Raw genomic sequence first — 6,578 nt, 5'->3', positions numbered from 1 at the left:
TCAGTTAATGTCCCATGAAACCCAGAGCGCAAGAATACCAGTTTTGGACGATGCTTAAAAGAACGGAAGAAAAAGCTCCACTTTGCATAGAACCGCTTAAACAATGTTAATGTCGAACCGGTGCCAAACGACTTAACATTTCTGTAATCAACTCTATTAGAATCCTTGGCACAAAACGCGTAAATCAACTGTTTGAGTTTATTACTCCCAATATTCGACGCAGGAATTTCTATGAACTTTACGCATTCCACGTCCAACAATGAGGCTTCTGAAACACTTCACTTCAAATGTAGAGTACTTACTCCACATTTGAAAGGCTTCATACAAATATTATTTATAAGTCCTGTATTCGGTGAAGTATCGCACTCAAGAATTATGTCTTGTTTCTCAAAATAAAGTAGACACGCAAGTAGGAATAAAATAAACACGTTTCTTAAGTGATGTAGTTGAACATAAACAACCGACTTTACGAGGCGGCTCTTCGATTTTTGCCGGTATCCAAATAAACTGTTTCGAATTAAACTATCTGGGTGGATTGATTTTCTTGGGGCATTTTTCAAGAATATTTTTCACCCGACACCACTGGTTACATTTTAGCAGTACTGAAGCCGGTGCTACGGTTCAGGTACAAAAGTAAACGTTTCTCGCTTCTTTGTTGTCTGGGCTTAAACATTTACATTTTTTGCCCACCAGGTATAATGCAAACCATACGGGTGTAGTGGCGTGGAAAACTTGGAGGGAACTCGCCTTTTTTTTCGATTAGGTGCACTTAACTTTGTCTTTTGCCTGAATTGGGATGTTTTACAGGATGCGATGATAAACAGGGACCTTAAATCAATGGAGTTAAGGCCGTAAAATGTTGCGGGGCTTTCCAATCCTGACCTTTTGCCATTTACATCGCCATAAAACCGTTAATAAAATTATACTGCTTTTTTATTTGTGACAAAGCCCAGACACATTTCCTAATAAACAAATATCCAAAGCGTTCATTATTCCATCAAGGTCGGGTAACGATTTCAATTAAAATGTCACGTACCAAATTACGTGGAAATAATGATTTTTTTGTCTGGTTTCCTCGTGTTACAATTTGCCGCAATTAATTGTTTCATATTTTTAGAGTTTACTTTATTTAACCTTAGCTCGAACCGACACTTTTAATAGTCGAGTGTTCCATGATTGTTGTTACGTGATCGCCGTCAGAGACTGGCGATGATCTCAATTTTAACCGGAATTTTATAGCCTGAATTTTTAGCCTGATTTTAGATTAAATGGCCAGGCAAAAAAATGGATTTTTCAATGGCAAAAACATCAACGCTAAAGTAAAAATCGAATTTTAAACAGACTCTTTAACGAGTTGAAATCAAACAACGTATTAAACATTTAGGCTAACAGGAGGTAATTCCTAGAAGCAATTGCTGCTACAGATAGTTTTGGAACGATTTTATTCRCGTTGGTTTTCAACTCAAACTAAAYTAACAGTGGAACATGCTTGGCAAAAAKTGAATATTTGCGCTATAAATATTCCTTGGCTTCAAACAATCCACGGTTAATTACAGAGGGGCTGGGTAGAAGCAGAAAAGAAAAACACATTCAATGCGTAAAGAGAGACTATAGAGAAAGGACCGGTAATAATGTGGAGGACAAAGACGAAAATCGAGTGGCAAATAATAAAATTCTAGGTGCAGAAAGTGCACATTGAAATGTTGAAAACAGAACAGAATCAACAAAGTCGAGAGGATTAGGCTGAGTAGTAATTGACCAATCCCCAAAGCCTTCATATCTTTAAGCTTACAAAAACAGTTGGATTGAGGAAGTTTCACAAATAACCACTCAAACAACAGATTAAGTTGATAAGCGTTTGGAGAATAGTTATGCTCTCATCACAATCTTTTACTAAGCACTTCCTTAGACTGAGTCCAAAAACCGGCTTAATGTTATCGATGATCCGCCACTGAAATCGACTCTTTGTTGAGGGTTAGATATAAAACTTACTTAAAGGTATCCCGCGGTTACAATGTGAAGGTCTCTTAGGTCTCTTAACGGCCATGCAGCCGACGACATAATGGTGAGAAATCAAAATCTATAACCCCATTATTGTAGCTTTAAACCAATAATTTTGAATATCCACATTTATTAGTGTAGATCAATTCGCACACTGGGGCTGTAAGTTCGGTAAGGAACATCGACAAATTGACGCTGCAAACGAATATAGGAATAGGATAAATCAATAGAGCCAGCGGAAAATTAATATTTTTAATCAAATCAAAGGGCAAATATTGAAATAATTACATAAATATGGGATGAGATTAGCATGAGAACCGAATGATAGCGAAGTGATTAACCGTCGAATAGAAGGAAGCGAAGCAAAGAGAGCGCAAAGTGCAATATAATTAGGCTATTTGAATTGCACAATCTGGACCGGGATTAATGTCGGAATGGGGCTGAAAAATCCAAGTTGACCTGGAACTGTGTTGGATGGAACTGCAGAAAAAAATCGTTATAATTTACGAACAACAGAATAAGAGCAATTATATTTCAAACAAGATGGTAATCAAGGCTGGAAAAGCTGGCAAAACCTTTGCAAACACATTTGAACATCACATTATTTTTTATTTCTGTAACTTTGTTTTTACTGTTTTTGCATTCTATTTGTGCAGGTTACATTTTAGTGCAGATTTCACCAAAAAGGTCTTTCGGAACAATGCAAGTATTTTACACAAATAAAAAAGTGCAAACTTACTAGTTTTCGTTGCAACTTTTTATATGTGTCTATATCTTTTTTATCTTTGCGTGTTGAATCAAATAAGTAAACCTAGCTGGTTGGCATCTTCCTCAGGGAATAAAATGCTGACAATTATAGTTGTATTATTTCTGCGAAAACGACCCAGTCGGATCAAACTAGCGTGACATTTAAAATTAATGGCCATATCAGACGTCGGTTGCATACAGAAAAATGACGTGCATTTCACCACCTGGCTCTAGACAGGAAACATCGTTAAACAACGGAATGTTGGGAAACTCAATTTTTAATAAACGTCCATAATTCACACGCAGCGACATATGGATGCGTGAAGAATTAGAGAATGTTGGCTAAAAAGTTGATTAAACGAGCACTGTGGGAAATCAACCATCTAGCCCAGAACGTGGAACAACTGGAACAACATTTTGTTGTTTCTCATTTGTTTCCTTTGTGGTCAGAACGACAGGAATATAAAATCAGAAAAACCCAACTTTGGTCAATGATTTAAAATATTTCCGGAACCAACCAGAAGCTGAAGTTTTCGCAGAACATTCAGTGGAGTATTTTGCTTCTGTGGAAAGCATATCTCTTGCTCAGGAATTTGCGAAAATTGAAACATTTATATTTTCCATTTGGGCTGATGGAAAACTATATGATGCTGCCAAAGCTCAACTTCGGTAATTTTTTTAAATTACTTCTGCAAAGAAATCGAAAACGGAATTTTCACGCTAACAATTCTGCTTCTAATTAAATCAACTCTCTAGCTCAGAACGTTGCGCCAATTGAATTTTTTTTTGTGTTCTTATCGAAGGCTATCTAAATCTACAAAAGTTGAACTTACGAAAGCCTACGAAAGCTCAACTCTCTTACTCAGAACCTTACACAAATATTTTTTTTTGCTCGGATAGAAAGTTACATGAAACTACCAAAGCTGAACTTCACTCATTCATTTAAAATACTCCTCGACACCCATTGAAGCTGAAATATCCACAGAACATTCAGAAGAGTATTCTGCTTCTGAAGAAATCAACGCTCTGGCTCAGCATATTGCATAAAGTGTAAAATATTTTTTCATTTTGGTCTGAGAGAAAGCTAGATAAAGCTACGAAAGCTCAACTTCGGTCATTTATTTAAAATCCTTCTGCAAAGAAATCGAATATGAAATTTTAACAGGTCATTCAGTAGAGACTAGGGCTCTGAGGAAATACACGCTCTAACTCAGAACTTTACACAAATAAATTTTTTTTTGCTCTGATAGAAAGCTACATGAAACTACCAAAGCTGAACTTCACTCATTCATTTAAAATACTCCTCGGCACCAATTGAAGCTGAAATATTCACAGAACATTCAGTAGAGTATTCTGCGTCTGAGGAAATCAACTCTCTAGCTCAGAATTTTGCATAAAGTGTAACATTTTTTTTTTCATTGTGGTCTGAGAGAAAGCTATATAAAGCTACGAAAGCTCAACTTCGGTCATTTATTTAAAATACTTCTGCAAAGAAATCGAATATGAAATTTTCACAGGTCATTCATTAGAGACTCGGGCTCTGAGGAAATCAACTCTCTAACTCAGAACTTTGCACAAATATATTTTTTTTGCTCTGATAGAAAGCTACATGAAACTACCAAAGCTGAACTTCAGTCATTCATTTAAAATACTCCTCGGCACCAATTGAAGCTGAAATATTCACAGGACGTTCAGTAGAGTATTCTGCTTCTGAGGAAATCAACTCTCTAGCTGAAAATGTCGCACAAATTGAAATAATTGTTTTTCCTTTGTGGTCTGATAGAAAGCTACAAAAACTCAACTTCGGTCATTTATTTAAAATATTTTTGCAGGGAAATCGAATATGAAATTTTCGCAGGTCATTCCGTAGAGATTCTGCTTCTGAGGGAAATCAACTCCCTAGCTCAGAACTTTGCCCATATTGAAAAATATTTTTTTTCTTGGTGATCTGATAGGAAGCTATATAAATCAGCAAAAGCTGAACTTGAGTTATTCATTTAAAATGCTCCATCAGGCCAAAAGAAGATGAAATTTTCACAGGACATTCAGTAGAGTATTTGGTGTCTGAAACCAGCACTTTAGCTCAGATTTTTGCACAAATTAAAAATTGATTTTTTTCTTGGTGGTCTGATAGAAAGCTACATAAACTTGCGAAAGCTGAACTTTAGTCATTGATTTAAAATACTACTGGAGACAAATCGAATCTGAAAGATTTACAGGATATTCACCCGAGTGTTTAGCTTCTGAGGAAATCAACCCTCTAACTCAGAACTTTGCACAAATTCCAAAATGTCCCTTTTCGTTTCGCTCTGGTGGATTCCTGTAGATACATACATTTTCAGAAGCTCCACTTCGGTCATTGACCGAAAATATTTGTTTTTTGAACGAAAAAGTTGAATTTTCCACAGAACATTCAAAATCGTTTTCTGCTTCTGCACAAATCAACCCTCTAGCGCAGAACCTTGCCAAAATCGAAAATGTGTCTTTTTTGTCTGGTCTCGTATATATAAATCTCCAAAAGCTCCACTCTGATCACGGGTTTAAAATTCTTCTGCAAACAAACCGAAACTGAACACTTCACAACCCTTTCAGAAGAAAATTTGCATTCTGACAATATCAAACCCTCCAGTGCAGAAGTTTGGCACAACATGAAAAACATTTTTTTCGCCCTGAAACTGCGTTGTGAAAGTTACGCCAAAAAGCTCGCTTCCTTTTACGCCCTTTCGGTAGCTGATTTAATGCCAACGCTATTGTTTTTAAATCCACTTTTTCCTCTAAGCTTAAGCTACTGATAGCAAGCTTTTGTAAATCACAATCCCTGCTGGTTTATCGTAATTAAATTAGAATCACTCCGAAAGCCCAAAACAAAACGCGACTTTGCCTCTGAATTTGATGCCAACCCATATAAAAAACGAGTGAAGCCCTTGAATATACATTTTTATTTTCTGTTGATCAGCACCTTCAGAATCCATCTACCTTCACCATAGAGCTGCAGCTTCTAGTGCTTTCCTTCGAAATAAATTGTCTAAATGCGTTTATTTTAAGGCAAAAAAGTCTTCTAAAGGTTAACCAATAAAAACATAGTTAATATTTACCGTTGAAAAGTGTTATTGAGACTTGGGAAGACTGGAAGGTTACTCTGTTGTCTGCTATTACCTGAAGCAAATAAAAATCGTCAATTAGTTGACGACCAAACAATCAAAACGAAAAATGATCACATAAAAGCCGCCAATTGAACCTTGGTTAATTATTTAACACAGCCACGAGCCCAATTAACATACGGGAGCTTTCCGATATGAATATGTAGGCAAACGTTTTTAGTACACGTTTTGTTCTCCACGTCCTTCGGACCCTGACGCGATTTACCAAAAGTTGGCCAAGTCATTTTAATAGAATTGATGCGGTTTTTAATTATTTACTCAGTGTTTCTATTTTCGGGCAAGGAGTGCCAACAGCCAATTAGGGAACAATGTTTACACCTTAATTTACAAGCTATTAGCATTGTTCTGGATAACCCAATTTTCCTTGTCGACCTGCAGTCGGTTTATCAATGTTGAAGTGGTTTTTAGATCAGCAGACAGTTATAAATCAAGAAACCTGACAAGAACATCGCCCCAATACAAGAAAGGGTTGAATTTACGCACTTTTGTGTCACAATTCTTTTCAAGTGCAACAGTTTACAAAGACGGGAAAAAAGAGCAATGTGTCTAAGAAAAATTTAATCACTCTGTATATTAGATAAGTTCTATATTGTTGAGGCGGATTCATTTTTTACAAACTTCTTTTTGGGTATTTCGCCTCAAAAATTTTTGTCTTTAAAAAAGACAGAA

The 6,578-nt window shown here is 36.3% G+C and overlaps 1 protein-coding gene across 2 annotated transcripts in view; it reads right to left on the bottom strand.

Moving 5' to 3' along the window:
• The window catches only part of LOC109545824 (brain tumor protein), a 103,870-nt gene that overhangs the window by 50,360 nt on the left and 46,932 nt on the right, over positions 1 to 6,578 (bottom strand). Inside the window, exon 1 of one of the 2 annotated variants that reach the window (XM_048661588.1) lies at positions 5,844 to 5,893. The exons of the other annotated variant lie outside the window; for it this stretch is intronic. The gene's annotated coding sequence lies outside the window, so the exon portion shown is untranslated. Of the gene's footprint in view, positions 1 to 5,843; positions 5,894 to 6,578 lie in introns of those variants that run through there. 2 annotated transcript variants of the gene reach the window in all.

This window comes from Dendroctonus ponderosae, unplaced genomic scaffold (assembly GCF_020466585.1).
Source record: "Dendroctonus ponderosae isolate FM_Combo_2020 unplaced genomic scaffold, Dpon_F_20191213v2 Dpon_F_20191213_1, whole genome shotgun sequence".
In the NCBI taxonomy this organism is placed as follows: domain Eukaryota; kingdom Metazoa; phylum Arthropoda; class Insecta; order Coleoptera; family Curculionidae; genus Dendroctonus; species Dendroctonus ponderosae.
The sequence above is the reverse complement of the archived record's forward strand: the minus strand, read 5'-3'. Positions and strand labels throughout refer to the sequence as shown.